The sequence below is a fragment of the Lygodium microphyllum genome, chromosome 6, assembly GCF_053477565.2.
Source record: "Lygodium microphyllum isolate KBCC chromosome 6, Lygodium_microphyllum_v1.1.10, whole genome shotgun sequence".
Lineage (NCBI taxonomy): Eukaryota > Viridiplantae > Streptophyta > Polypodiopsida > Schizaeales > Lygodiaceae > Lygodium > Lygodium microphyllum.
In genome coordinates this window covers 139,048,452-139,064,181 of record NC_141140.1, presented here as the reverse complement: position 1 = coordinate 139,064,181, position 15,730 = coordinate 139,048,452, and the positions used below count along the sequence as shown (strand labels likewise).

The window sequence follows — 15,730 nt, the reverse complement described above, 5'->3', positions numbered from 1 at the left end:
GTTGTTGAAGAAGTGGACAAATGATCCATGGAAGTGTGAAGAAATGAGAAGGAGGATATGAAGTGTTTATTGAAGCTTACAATGGAAGTTTATTATGGTTCTTTGGTTTGCGGGAGCTCACCAATTTAAGTGTGGGAGAAACAAAAAATGACTGGCTCTCACCCAGCACTCTAACAAGCATAAAACCAAGGTACCGAGTAGCAAAGTATATGCTTGGAGCTTTGCTCCTCACCATGAAACTTGCAAACACGCCTCTCTTGCCATGAATACACACACACAAAAGACTCAAGACACACCCTCACCAATCAAGAAACAAGATCAGGAGGCTCCTCCTCTTCCTCTACACACTCAAGATCCATAGTTGCAGCACCAAGGTAGAGCAGGAAGAAGGATGGACAAAGAGAGTTTGGAAAAGAGGGAAGAGGGAAGTTAAAGAGGCACCACAATCTGCCGTGCTCCAACCTCCTCAACCACTTTTTCCCAAGAACCCCAATTGCACCCTTTTGAACCTTTATTAAATCAAATATTTTGACCATACAAAAGCAAAGGTTGAAGCCCTTATGTGTTGCATGTATTCTAGGCAAGATTCCTAAGGTTTTTAAAATAAAAGAACATATGCAATGGCTTTTATAGCTCCAAGCCAAGCATTTACAATGGTAAAAATATATATCAAAGAAGTACAACTTAGATACAATATCACAAACATTTTTGATAAAGTGAATAAATTGTTGATGTAGAGCCATACGCTTTTAGCCTTTTTGATGACAAAATTGGAGGCTATCAATTTATAGATGAATCATGCTTTCGAGTAGATGCTATCCCTTTTAGTAAGAGCATGGTTCCTATGAATGAGCAATTGTAGAGTGGACAAAGGCAAGCAAAGACATCTCATATGAAGAAGATGCAGGATGCCAAAGCATTAGGAGAAATATGGACTCTCTTTTTTGCCCCTTAAGGGGTTTCTCTCACCTCTCTCTCTCTAAAAAGAGATTCCAAAATAATATTATAAAAAGAGATATTCTACAATCAAGCAAATCTCGTTTTTGTGTTTTCAATAGATTTCACCTATTATTTTATTCCTAAACTGCAGGATAAGGTCACTTTTTCTCAAAATCCTCATAACTAAAAAAATACAATTCTATTTTTTCTAAAAACGCAGCCAATCATTCTTTAATGCCCTCATGACTCTTTAATGCCCTCATGACTTTTCAATCATTCTCATTCTCGCTTCTTAAAAGGGAGGAAGTTAAAAAACGATATAAAATGACGTACACATCATATTTTAAGATTATTTTTTACCCATATACCTATTTCTGGGAATTTTTTCATTCCCTTAGAAAGCTCTAGTTTTGTCCCAAATTTTGTGCATTCTTCTCTTTCCCTCCAGAATATGGTTTCTTGCATACGAGTTCTTCTAAAGCAGCATTGAGAAGTAGTTTTGATACCATTTGTTGAAATCAAATAATCTCTATCTACAACACACTCTACCCTGCTACAAGCCATCTTCCTCTTCAGAAATATGCAGTAAGAAATCTCCGTCTTCAACAGTCTATACTACAAGCAATCCAGTGATAATGGAGGTATCTTTATTTTTTTAATCTTTGTGATGTTATTATTCTCCACAGTTGTTGTTCAGTCCTTAAGCATCAATTCATAGAGAGAGAGAGAGGGGGAGAGAGAGAGAGAGAGAGAGGAGGGGAGAAGGGGGGGACAGAGAGGACTGTGTAAGATGAACAAAGAAAATAAGTGATAGAGTGACAGATAGTAAATTAGGGCAGAAGATAAGATGATGTTATTTTTTTCCACTAGCCAAGCTTCAGTATGAATGTGTTTAGGGTTTCCTTGATGAATTTTTGTTGAGAGAGAGAGAGAGAGAGAGAGAGAGAGAGAGAGAGAGAGAGAGAGAGAGAGAGAGAGAGAGAGAGAGAGAGAGAGAGAGAGAGAGAGAGAGAGAGAGAGAGAGAGAGAGAGAATATTTTGGATAGAACAGAAGATAAGATTTGATGCTAATTAGAGGTAGATTAAAAGCCAAGATTACAGGCTGATTAGGGGTTGATTAGGGTCTATCAAGACTGAAAGCAAGAGAAAGAGACAAGAACCAACTGGGTTTTTAAAAAAACACAGATATAGTGAATCAAAGGGGTGTAGTTCTGCGATTTGAATATTAATCCAAGTTAACATTTGCATACTTTTTTTTTTGCAGAATGCAGGTGCAGGATGTACCAAGAGAAAGAGAGATATTCACTTTCAATTGGAGGATGAATATGCACCAATGTTCAAAAGAACTGTGGAAAGAGATGATGCAATAAGATGCAGGATGCAACAAGAAAGAAATGCAGGGAAAAAAAATGTGGACCTTTGGGTTGATGGGTGCATTTATCCACCCGATCCACTCACTCGAAGGCCACCACAATTTGAAGGGCTTACATCATTTGTAAAGTTTAATTGTGAAGGCAATGAAGGATTGTATGGATACACATGCAGACTTGTCACACAAGGATTAGCAGGGGCTCATCAAACCTTGACAAATATGCAGACAAGATTACAAGGGAATATGCAATCTTTGATGGAAAAGGATAGATTATTGGCTGAGAAGGATAGAGAGAACCAGAACCTACAACAAGCAATGTCTGTCATTGAAGATGCTATGCATGCTACACACATGTAGAATATGGAGTTAGAGTCTAAAGTCAATGAATTGGAGAAGGAGAATCGAAACATAGAGAGGAAGCTCACAAAAACTTTGGAGATTGCGCCCACTTTAAAAACCAAAGAGGCACATCGGCGCATCCGATCCGTTAAACCAATTGGCCAATTAGCCAAAGGAAGTGGACAATATCATAGACGGATATATGCTCAATCTACTACAATGAGAAATATGTTTCCTCATGCAGAGAATGATACTATTGCCAAAGTCCTTAGCAAGGATATGGTCAAAAACACATTGGAAAATCGTAAATTCAGGGACATTGTGGATGGTGTTGCTAGTGAACGTCTTAGGGATGTGATCAACTTGTTTACTGCTACAGATGCTCATGGATTATGTGACAAGGTGGGAATGAGTTCTGAGTCATATAGTATGCTCTATCAACAACTGGATACAGGTTTTAAGCAAGTCTTCAATACTAAGCGAGTAATGCCTCTGCCAAAACCATTTCACGTGAAGAAGGCTCGAAAACAACTAAATGAGAAAGTTTTAGAACTAATTGGTGAGCCTATGCATCTGGAACACACACACATATTGAAGTATGGTTCCAAAGAAGTTGCCTTTGTATTGAATGCATCCAACAACTTTGTATTGGATATATGTAGGGTTCAGATTGCTATGGTCAAGTTCTACAATATGTCTATGGAAGAATGTAGAGGCAAGCTTAAGTTTGTCCTCAAACTTGATGAGAGTGAGATTATCAAGGGGCAAAAACTTGAGCGTGTGAGTATAACACTTATGAATCAAGCATTGGATCCCAACATCGATGAAAAACATCCTTTATACTTCAGTGTACAATCGGAGAATGAAATATGGTGGCTTGCAGCATTTGAAGTACCAAAGGAGGACCATGAAGTACTTAAAGTTTTTTTAAACCTCACTAATATACCCAGTGTTATTCAATAGCAAAATAATGGAGCAGTTTTACACGTTGAGGGGTTTGGGGACTATCAAGTTGAATGGCATCTTGCAGGTGATTTAAAAACATTGAAGTGTATGTTTGGTTTATCAAATGTAGCAAATGCAAAATTTCCCTGCATATACTGCATGCAAACTAGGAAGAAAGGGAAAGATGGAAAGAAAGAATGGCTTGCCAAGGCAGGACAACAGGGTGCTCCGACACGTGATCAGAAAGTCATGAGAAATGGAATGCTAATTCCAGTGGATCCAAACTGGCGCCCTATTTTGGAAATACCACTAACAAGGGTTCACTTTTGCACATTGCATTGTTTGGTTAGAATAATTGAGAAGCTAGTATATGAATATATATGCTTTGCATACAAGATGCAGCCCGTGTTAGAATCTGATGCTACATGCAAGAAGGTAGAACAAGTCCTCTCTGAAGTTGGATTGCACGGAGGCCAAGTAGAAATAAAAAAGGACGAGAAAAAATTGGGGAAGAGTGGAAATGTTCCTTGTAAACCATGCTTTGGCGGACCCAAGGCTAGGAAGTTTTTATCTCCACCTCGAGATGAGGAAGGCAATATACTAGTACAACAACCAGAGAAGTACGAAGCATGGAAAAAGTTACACCTTGCTGTTTCAGATTGGAGCAATGGGGGATGAACGAGGATTGTGAAGGCAGAAGTGTGGATACACCTAGATAGATTAGCAGCTCTCTTACAGAAGTTGAGGTTTATGGATGGTGATGCCAATGCATTTAAAGAGACAGCTGCTAAATTTCATAAGTCCATGATGGAGGCATGGACTACAAATAGCATAACACACTACATGGTCAGTATTATCACCATTGCAAAAAAAAAATCATCATTTCGAATTACTTTGTGTTTCTAATCTCTTTTCTTGTGCAGCATATACTTGAAGCACATGGTCCATACTTTGCAAATCAAGGAAGTTTGGCAATATGGTCAACTCAAGGCATGGAAAGATCTCACTGGCAAGCTCGCTATGCTTTTCAAAAGGCAACTGATCATGGAGGTGGCATCAATGATTCCAATTCTATGAGGCAATTATTCCAATGGTGGTATAGGAGACTAGAGATACGATATGAGGAAAAAGAAAAGAAGTCCAAAACATCTCAAGCAGAATCTATAAGTAGGGCAATATATGAAGTGAGAAAAGCAAGATATGAAAACAACACAGCTAGACAACGGCACGCAGAATGGTTGGCAACCCAAGAGAGAGATGGCAAAAAATGGAGACCTAGATAAAGATAATAATTTTGATGCATTTAGAGTCCACAAGAGAGCACAAGTCCCAAGGATATGACACATCAATACTCATATCTCTAACATGAGATGTCTTATAAATTTTCTTTAAAATTTCAAAGGTTTGTCACTATGTTTTTCAAAGTCGATTTCAAACTTTGTTTTTTAATTATGAAAAGTCAATTTTGAAATCCTAAGACAAAGATATGAAAATTCCAAACATTGGAACATTCACTGGCCTAGAGAGAGAGGGGGGGGGACATGAGGGGGGTGTCAGGAGATAGAGAGAGGTAGGGATGGGGTGGAGAAATGAAATGAAATGATAAATTTAAAATTCATTTACACCACAGTAAGTTTGAAAGTTTCGTATTTAAGTCGTCTCTCCTTTCATTTTTTCCCATTGCTCTCCACTCTACCCTCCACCTTTCTATCCTTCATCATCACAGCCATGGCACGTTCCAAGCTTCCTATCAAAAAGGCGCCTGTGAGAGCAAGAGCTCAACACTCTTCCGAATCTAGTGAGCGTACTGTGAGTGACAAAGATCCCCTAGTGACCGATAACGGTGGCCCTAGTGCAGCCAATAATGGTGGCGCTACTATGGCCAACAATGGTGGCCCTAGTGTGGTCGATAATGATGGTTCGCCATTGTCCAGAAATGGTGATCCACATGCTCCAGCTGCTCCACCTCCCACTACTGCTCCAGCTCGTAATACACGCCCTCCAACACATAAAAAGTGAAGATGGAGACCAGGCACAGCTGCGCTATGCGAGATAAGGAAATTCCAGAAGAGTGCCGACTTGATTATTCCTAAGGCACCATTCTCCAGGTTGGTGCGAGAAATACTGCAAGATCTACAGTCAGGGCATCATCACAAGTTCTTTTTGAGGAACCAGGCAAGGAATGTGGGGCGATGGTTAAGCCAAGCCTTGCTTGCTCTCCAAGAAGTAGCTGAAAGCTACTTGATTGATCTAATGAGTGATGGTCAACTTTTAGCCATTCATGCCCGACGTATCACTATTAAGCCCATAGATCTGGTTCTTGTTCGCAGGATCCGCAATAACAAGGATGCATTTAATCTTAATGTCCATAATATGCTTTGAGAAGCTACCTTGTAATTGGATCTATGTTTTTAGCTCAGGTTTGGTTGTAGATTGTAAGGAGCTTAGTTTTGGGTTATCTTTTCAGTAGACCTTCAAGTATTTGATAGTAGTGGCCTGCAAAATGGAGCTAAATTTTCCCTAGCTCTAGTTGTACTTGGTGCGATGCACTATCTACCATGTATTTCATAGTTTCGCAATGCTAAATCCAATATGTGATATTCTATTTTGACCATGTTTCGCATTGTGTGAATTTTCAAGTTTCCAATTTTGTAAGTAGTTTTGTTGAGGGTAAATTCAATGTGCAACCACGTACATGTCGGTGATCGGTTGTACATGGGCCGATGCATTATATCCTTACTATATTTAGTGGTTTGGCAACAGTATATCCGATATGCGATATTCCATTTTACCCATGATTTATTTTTTGTCAATTTTTAAGTTTCCAATGTTTCGCATTGCGAGGTTGACAATACATTTAATCTGCAATTACGCACACTCATTATCAGTACATTTAATCTACAGTTGCGAGGTTGACAATACATTATCAGTGCAGTATAATGCAGTTAACGCATTTTCAAAAAAAGATTGAACCGTCAAATTTATAAATCGGAATCTGGTGAAACTTCACCCTCATGCTGGGCATTAGAAAAACTCATTTATATTAAAAATTTGGCCCCATCAAAAGCCTCTGGGTCACCTGTCCGGAGGCTCGCGTATGGGGCCCTGAAGGGGATTCAGGGCCCCATACGCGAGCCTCCGGACAGGTGTTCAGGGCCCCATACGCGAGCCTCCGGACAGGTGATCCAAAGGCTTCTGTTGGGGCCAATTTTTTTTTGGGTGGTTGATGTGTCCTTGAGGAGCCTACAGGTAAAATTTCATGTAAATCGGAGCACTGGTGATATTTTTCCAAAGCGTGGATTCATTAATTAAAATTTTAGGGTTTTTGAAAAGTTTGGCTATAAGTTTAAAGTTTCACCTCATTTTACACATTTCACTTTTGAGTTCTGAGTTCTCTCTCCTAGAAGACATGGTACGCACCAAGCAAGCGACCTGGAGATACCCCCTGGAAATTCCATACGGCAGCCACATCCTCCAGCTCCACCACCACCACCACGACGCCAGCATCGCAAGCGTCGATGGAAGCCAGGCATAGTGGCTCTTCGCGAGATCCGCCACTACCAGAAGACCACTCACCTCCTGATACCGAAGGCTCCATTCCAGAAGTTGATACGGGAGATCATGGAGGGCATACTGATCAGGAACAATAGGACCCAGTTTCCAGATACATCACGCACGAAACAACCGGATCGCTAGACTGCCCAGGCCCTCCTCACACTACAAGAAGTTGATGAAGCCTACCTCATCGACTTATTTGGAGACTCAGTCTATGCAGCGGTGCATGCAAGGAGGGTCACCGTCATCGACAAGGATCTGCGGATAGTCAGGTTCTTTCGGTGATGGAAAGATAGTTCTCGCGGAGGTCAGCAAGGATAGAGGTGTACAACTCAAAAGCACATGGAATGTAGCTTCTGAAGACATTTTGTAAAGCCTTGGTTGTAATGGACCCCATGTAAAATTGTTATTAATACAAATACAAAGTTTTTGGCGCGTCTTATTTTTGTTTAGTCGCTTGATATTTATTTTATTTACGTCGTTGAGTTATCGTTACATGTGTTCGAACAAATACATGTTGCGCACGAATTCGATATAGCACTGTGTATTAAATTTAGGGTACGAATCATGTTACGTATAAATTCGACAAATAAACGTAACATTCAAGTAAAAAACAATAGTAAATGACACGTATCACAAACTACATTGCACGCGAATCCAACAAACATTGGTTTTCATTACTTGAAGAGAAGATTACAAAGTGCAGTACATCAGTGATGCGATATCAGTAGGCAATAAGTACATCTATTTTCTCATAGGCTTCTTCGAGCTAGGCTCCCCATGGTCAGAGCTATTCTTGATCATAGGCAACAATACATTTTGCCCCAATAGTTCATGTCTAATGACAGTGGGGTCTTCAACACCGGCAACCATGCCACGGGCCACCATGGAGAAAAGTGGGCCAGACCTAGTACTCGTGAATAAGTAGAGTAGCTTCGAACGTCGAAGCAACACTACTTTCTCCAGGCTAGAGTTGGTTGGGATGGTCTTGAAGGGCCCAGCCTTTGTTAGTGCCCTCAACTTCAAGAAGTTCTCGGCAAAAGCAGGGGAGCATGTCTTATGAAATACAATAATGTCGTTGACAAGCTGCCCAATGTACTCTTTCAATGCCGAGTCTTGCACCCTTCCTTGGCTACCAGATCGGCCACCCTACCTAGATGAAAACTCATCTATATAGACAATCTCCTACAACACACAAGTTCAGTATCAGACTCACTATGCATGGAGTGTGCTGAAGATATATAAATCATATTCATATGAAACTTAACCAGTAGGGCCTCTAGGGCATCGGGAGCGCACACATGTGTTTTTGTCGGGATCAGGCCCCCAGATGTGCCCTGGCCGGAGGCTCGTTTTTGGGGGCCTGGATGCCCTAGAGGCCCTACTGGTTAAGTTTCATATGAAACCGAGAACATTACCTTCTCTGCATCATCTATCTGCCACTGTAATGGAGCATCCAGGTCTACTCCTGCCACTGGGCTGCCCTCGTCTCTCTCCTGGGTAGGCACTGCATAGTCAGGTCGAGGACCAAAAAGGCTTTCCTGCAACCGCTCGAACTCCTCATCAGAGATCTGATACTGTGGCACCGCATCCTCAATCTGCTCCTGGATGCTCACAGTGGCAAAGATGTCATTGATGCTCGTGCCATCATAACGAGCCACCTCATCAACATGTGGTGGGGCATCCTGTAAATCAAAATCTATGAAATCACTAGGTGCATCATGCACCATGATATAGTATAGTTCTTCTTCCGTAAGCTCCAACAACTCTAGCACATCCTGCATGAGTAGATATTCCACCCCCTCGATGGTGATAGCATGGAGAGAAGAGAGGGGTGGCTCTTCGCTCGTGGGTATCTCATCAGGGTAGGGAGGTGGGTGCACAATGGCCAAGCTCTGTGCTGCCTCAACACTCAGATCGAGAGTGATCTCCTCAGGCTCCCTCTCAAAGTACTCTAGTAGTGGCCGAGAGGGTGCGTCGATGTCCTCGTCACTATCCTCTTGCACCTCAGTGCACATAACATATATGGCAAAGGCGGCATCCCTCTCAATGAGATCCATTGTGATATGGTCCTGTGACGAGGTGGGCACTGCTCTAGCGCAAAGATGTTGCCCCACATGCACCAGGGCCCGACTTATCACCTTTGCATGGCTGGATCTGGCACACAAACTATACAAAAAATCCATGGGAACCCACCTGAGAGTGGAGTTGGGAATAGAGCAAGTGAGAGGGTTCACTGCATCACAAAACAATGCTAGTATACTAGAGTTAGGGTCTACAGCAGAAAGCGAGCTCTCTAGACTCAAGGTCACGCAAACCCTAGGGTATATCTAATCCCCTATGTGCGTGTAGCATGTGAAGCTGATCCATGCGGTGAAGGTGGGAGTGGTAGCCATGGCACACAAAGAGAGAAGGAAGGAGAGCACAAGTGTAGGGAAGTGGAGAATGAAAGTGAAAATGAGTTTGGAGTTATAGCTTTTATGTGTCTAGGGTTTTAAATAAAGGTTCTTTATAAAGTTATTAACTCTAAAGTTTCAAATTAAAACTCTTACCTTAGTTTCTTTATTTCAGTACTTTAAAGTCACTATTAAAATTACTCATACAGACAAACGCTTCGTTCTACATTATTATATCCTCGAATATGTTTGGGTCGCTGAGTATATTCAAGTCTAACGAGAGAAAATATATAATTTTTTAAAGAAAATAAATCTAAAAGGCCTTGAAATTCCCTTTGGATCCAATTTAATATTAAAATTTAAGAAATGAGCAGTAGAGATGCGCTACAATATATCATTGTGCAAAGACAATATTCTCTAGATTATAGACCTCTAACCTGCAATTTAATTATGATTTTTAACTGCACGATTGAGTAATTACAGTATGTATTATCGCACGCTTGGATCACAGTAAACTAAAATTTAAAGTACTCAGAAGTTCAAAAAAGGTATGTATTCGCTCTTTATAAAGTTTTTTTACAAGGATTCCACTATCTCAAGGATATGTGGAGAAGCACATTGTTTACATGTCATGGATTGCTCACTACGAGTCCTAACTTTTCTATTATCTAACTTGAAATAGAAGTTGTAGAGGGGCTCACGGGACATTAATTGGATTTCTTGTCTCAGAAAATAAATGGGCCAATGACTCTCTGCGCTGACTACGAAAGGATTATGACCACTCCACAAGATTACCACATCTACGAGCGCTGTATGTGTGTCATCTCGGATATCTTGATCCAAGCTGATCCACTCCCCTCGCAAAAGTTGCCATCTTCTATATCGAAAGCGAATGCATAGAGTTTGTCTAGCAATGAAATACCTGTAATAAAAACAAAAATAATGGTAAGTGATCAATGCGACTAACATAACAATTCATCTAAGCGAGACCTATGTCAATTAAATCAAGGTATGCAAAGTAGTAAAAAAGTTTTACCTGAATATAATATCAGATTGGTTGACCCTGCACTCAATCGTCTCATCAAAATGTGTTCTTTTGACTTGCCAAGACTCACCCAATAGCTGACTCATCCATTCCTCGGATGGACACTTGCATTGATAAGTAATCTTTGTTTTCTTCAAAACATCACATGAACCAAACAAATGTGCAAACAATGAGAATGGAATAAACCAACTAAGATGCACATCTTTGGAGCCTGTGGTGGGTTTCATAGCACTATTGATGTCAGATTTTATCTTCGACTTGCAAGCTCCTGACAACTCCAAGCTACCAATGAACCATTCACCACTAGACAGTGGCAGCAATGGGACATGTTGCAATCTCTGGCTTTCTACCACATACAATGAATTATAAAAAAAGATATTTTGAGTGGCAAGTTGAATTGCAGAGGTATTATCATAGATCAAAGAACCTATCTCTTCATGCCAAACATGTATCTTGCCGCTTAAACATTCCACATTCTGCCATTCATGCAAAGTCGATGGATATAGAGCTGTCAATCAAACAAGACTGAATTAGAATACTGCAAAGACTTTTAAAAACAACTCTGATATAAAAGAATAATCAATGATAAAATTTAACAACTTACTGTTTTGTTTATAATTTGCAATGTTGTTCTCGTCGTGTACAGAGATTTGTTTATGCGTATAAACATGTTGAATCAACACTTATGTTACTGCACTTGTGCCATTAAACACTTTTCTGAACTCTAGAATTCTACCTTTCCAATGTTTGCTAGGGTTTGCAACATCCTTGCGCTTGACCTTGAAACTCCCTCGAGTACTTGGGTGCATCAAAATCCAATCCAACTTATAATACTTATCACAAATCCAATTACCGCCATTATCTTTCCTGTTGAAGACCTCCACTGCAAGTATGCTACTGATATTTTTCCTCCGTGAAGATATCTGTAACAACCAAATACAAAAGTTACCTATCAACATGTGTATAATTTGCAAATGTTCTCTCCAAATGAAATGAAATTTAAATGGATCAATTTAAAAAAGAAACATTGTATCTGTAATTTCTTTCACAAAGATCCCTAGATATGTTGAACAAGAAGTTGACTTATAGCAAGACCATTGTTCCTTCACTGACAGATTCCTGCAGTACAAAAACAAAAGAAATCTTGGGTCAACGTATACATATAACTTATATAGGCTTTGTCCAAATGCGTTGAAATTTAACCATGGAACAACAGTAAAAAATGGCAATATACCTGTGGCTTTCTCTGCAAAAAATCCCAAAGATGTTGTAGAAGTTGAGTTCTTAATAAATCATTGTTTTTCACCCTCGGAGATTCTTGGAGTAAAAAAACAAAGGAAAGCTCAGTATGCATGTAACTTGTATACATTTTGTCTAAACGAGATAAAATTTAACAGTGGAGCAACAAAAAAACAAGACAATATACCTGTAACTTTGTTTACAGAGAAACCCTAAGATGTTGAAGAAGAAGTTGAGTGTTCAAAATCCCAAAGATGTTGTAGAAGTTGAGTTCTTAATAAATCATTGTTCTTCACCCTCGGAGATTCTTGGAGTAAAAAAACAAAGGAAAGCTCAGTATGCATGTAACTTGTATACATTTTGTCTAAACGAGATAAAATTTAACAGTGGAGCAACAAAAAAACAAGACAATATACCTGTAACTTTGTTTACAGAGAAACCCTAAGATGTTGAAGAAGAAGTTGAGTGTTCAAAATATCACTATTCTTGACTGTAAGAGACTCCTAGAGCGTCAAAACAAAAGAAATTACATGTCAGAGAATGCACATAACTTGCACAGGTTTTCTCCAAACGAGATAAAACTTTACCATAGAACATCTATGGAAGAGAAAAATATACCTGTAGAGTTTTGTGAAGAGAATCTTAGGGCTTTGGTAAAACAAGCTCTGCTCTCATAAAACACATGAAACTCTCTCTATGCTTGTGCAAAGCAAATGAAATTTTACAGAGTTACAGACAGGGCAAGCAACAGTGAGGCTGTAAAATTTCGTCAGGAAAGAAGAAGCGGGGAAAGAGATATGATAAATTTGAGTTCCGCCTAAGAAAGAGGGGGAAACTGAAAAGGGGAGAAAAGAAAAGTCAAACACAAAAAATAAGAAAATGAAAATTCGAGGCACAAACTTCCAAGAAGTGACAGCATTGTACTCCCCACATTTTCCCTTATTTTATTGCTAAGGGAAGATTTGGTCCAAGATATGGCTAGAAGATTCATGTTACATGAATCTGGAATCCCAGCTCTCTCATTGGTTAGGCCTATATTTGTTTATTCACTCCTTAAGGGGCAAAAAAGAGAGTCCATATTTCTCCTAATGGTTCCCTTGTGCTTGGTAGAAGCCCTAAGGATGTGAGGCTATCTGGCTATAGCAATAAGTCCGCTTTGAGTCCATCAGACCAATGCAAAAAAATGAGGTAGTATAAGAATATAAAAAGGAAAATGAGATGGGTTTGGAGGCCCAAAACCCCTAAAAATACTACTGGTGTGTCAGATGAAGGGCCAAAAATTGCATGTGGACATGCTTTGATGGATTCCCAAGAGGATGTGACTAAAGGCAATAATGCTACATCTAACAATAGGGACTGCCACCCTGAGATGCATCTATGTGATGGAATAAGTCCGCTTTGTGTCCATTAGACCAATGCAGCAAAATGAGGCAGTATAAGAATATAAAAATGAATATGAGATGGGTTTGGAGGCCCAAAACCCCTAAAAATACTATTCATGTGTCAGATGAAGGGCCAGAAATTGCATGTGGACATGCTTTGATGGATTCCCAAGAGGATGTGACTAAAGGCCATAATGCTACATCTGACAATAGAGACCGCCACCCTGAGATGCATCTATGTGATGGGTCTATGTTTGAAGCTCTGTCTAGTTTGGATCATATCATTGGCGTATGTAATGGTCCAATTAGAGAAGAATTGAATGATCATAAATCCATGATTCTCCCTATAGGAGGAGTTACTGGAAATTGGGACAACTGATCTGTTTGAGTGACAACCAAGGAGATGAGATATATAAGCCCAATGAGGTCATTCATTTAGCTCATAGTACCCAAGAAGGGATGGCCCTTATTGATCAAATATCAATGGAAAGGCTTGGGCTAGTGGATCTACAAAGGGCCTAGATCAAGCTTAACTTGCATGAGTAGCATGGGGTTAGTCCTCCTATTTTATGCTATCTTTGGTACCTTGGTTAGTTTGATAGGATGTGGTCTATATGCCAAAAAGACCATGTATTGCATGGATTAGAGTGACCTATCCATTTTAGTCCAGGAGGGCCATATGCATGTTTGGTGCACGTATTAATGGTTTTCTATTTTAGTGATTGCATCATACAAATTGATGAAGTCACTAGAGGGAGCCTTTGCTGTGGAGGAGCTTCTCGTGGCCATTCCAGGTGGTTTTGTCCCCTTTTCAAGTATTTTCCCTTAAGCAGATAATGATATATGTTTATGTAGGGGCTACTCTCTTTTCGTTTGTTGGGGACCGAAAATTGAGGCATGAAGTCCCAGGTGTAGGTTATATATGTCTATGGGAGGTTTGGTTAGTCATTGCCTCCTGCAAAGGCATTGTCAGGCACTGAAAGACCTATTTTAGAAGGAAGTTCTAGTGACCTTATTCTGTTGACCTGCTAAGTGGGTGTTCTAGGAGTTTCTATTAGTTGTGAGGTAGTTAGAGAAGCCTGCACTTAAATATCCAGAGAAGAGCAAGTTCTAAACCTATCTAAAAATACATATACGAAGGTGTGTAAAAAGGGGTTCTAACCCCTATAAAAACAAAAAAGGAAATAAAGAAAAATCCTTGAGTAGTTGTTCATCACCTTGCTAAGGCCTGGTAGATTCCTAGGGACAAGACAAGACTCGGGATTGATGCCTTGTCTTCCTAGGGGTGGCATCTAGTTGAAAATAGAAATAAGAGAAGGTTGGAGCGAAAATAGAAGTGAGTGTCAATAAATGATTAAGTGTCACCTTTGTGAGGGCTTGGTAGGTTCTTGGATACCGAGACAAGACCTGAGGCCGATGCCCTGTTCTCCTTGGGTCACTCATTCAACTCCCTCCTTTTTACACGCCTGAGTATGGAAAATAAAGGCCTAAAAGGACAATGTGCTAAAAGATAATATTTCTTGATCAGGCTATAGGAGTCCTTGCCTAGGAGGAGCTCTTGGTTGAGTTGTCCTTAGTTAAGGATGATAGTTCACACCACCACTTAGGATGACCTCTCTGATAGTTCTTTTTAGCTTGGCTATGTTGGAGCAGTTGGTTAGTAACTAGCTTCGGGATTTTTGTTAGATTATGCTTGGCCTACTCCTCGTGGATTTCATGCCTTGGTTTTGCTAGGGGGTAGGGTGAGAGCTGTGATGTGTTTTGTTGTGTATCTATTTTGTATCAACTTGATGCTCTTTATGGTTGTGTATGTGCAGATCTATTCATGGGATTCGAAGGGCTGAGTCGTCCTATCCTGTGGTCGCCAATGAGATCTGAGTTTTGAGGCCCAAGATGTGCCGAAAAATTGCCAAAAAACCCAAAATTTAGGGGAAAATTGGATCCCATTGAAGGTGGCAGATACAGTTGGTTCGATTTTAAGCTGCAAGTTAGAGAGGGTTTTGGAAGCACTTCAAGATGCACCAATTGATGGTCGCAGATTTTTCATAATTTTTTCGACTGCCAGATTGGATCTCGGGAGGTGCTAGGTCGGGCCAATGGCCAAACTTGGTGTAAAGGGGGCCCAAAATAAGAAGTGAAAGGGGGTGACCTTTGGGGCCACCCCCCAAAAATTGATTTTGTGGGAGGGGGGTTTTTGTGCATGGTAGAAAAACAACGACATACTCCCCTCCTCCGTGGAAAAATGAGGGGTGGGGGTTGAAGAACAACCCCCCCACCAATTGCAGCAGTGATCTACATTATGTTTTCACTCTCCAACGTCACCCTCCACTCCTCCAATGGCTGCCCGTTTGCTGAGTGCCATTTTTAGTCTTTCTCTCTCCTCCCTCTCTCTCCTCTAAGAGGCAATTCATGTGGAAGAAGCTTGATTGGTGAATGCTCGTCCCAGCGTGGTACTGGATTGCTTCCAAATCGAGTAGGGCTGAAGATGGATGAGTGGAGAAGGATTGATCATGAATGT

At 40.4% G+C, this 15,730-nt stretch overlaps 1 long non-coding RNA gene across 1 annotated transcript; it reads right to left on the bottom strand.

Moving 5' to 3' along the window:
• Positions 1-11,622: 11,622 nt before the first annotated feature.
• On the bottom strand, positions 11,623-12,317 carry LOC148035201 (uncharacterized). Its single transcript, XR_015691229.1, has 4 exons — positions 12,247-12,317; positions 12,018-12,137; positions 11,826-11,908; positions 11,623-11,710 (listed from the first exon to the last, which is right to left on the bottom strand). It is a non-coding gene; the product is annotated as an uncharacterized LOC148035201 (long non-coding RNA).
• Between the last annotated feature and the right edge of the window lie 3,413 nt (positions 12,318-15,730).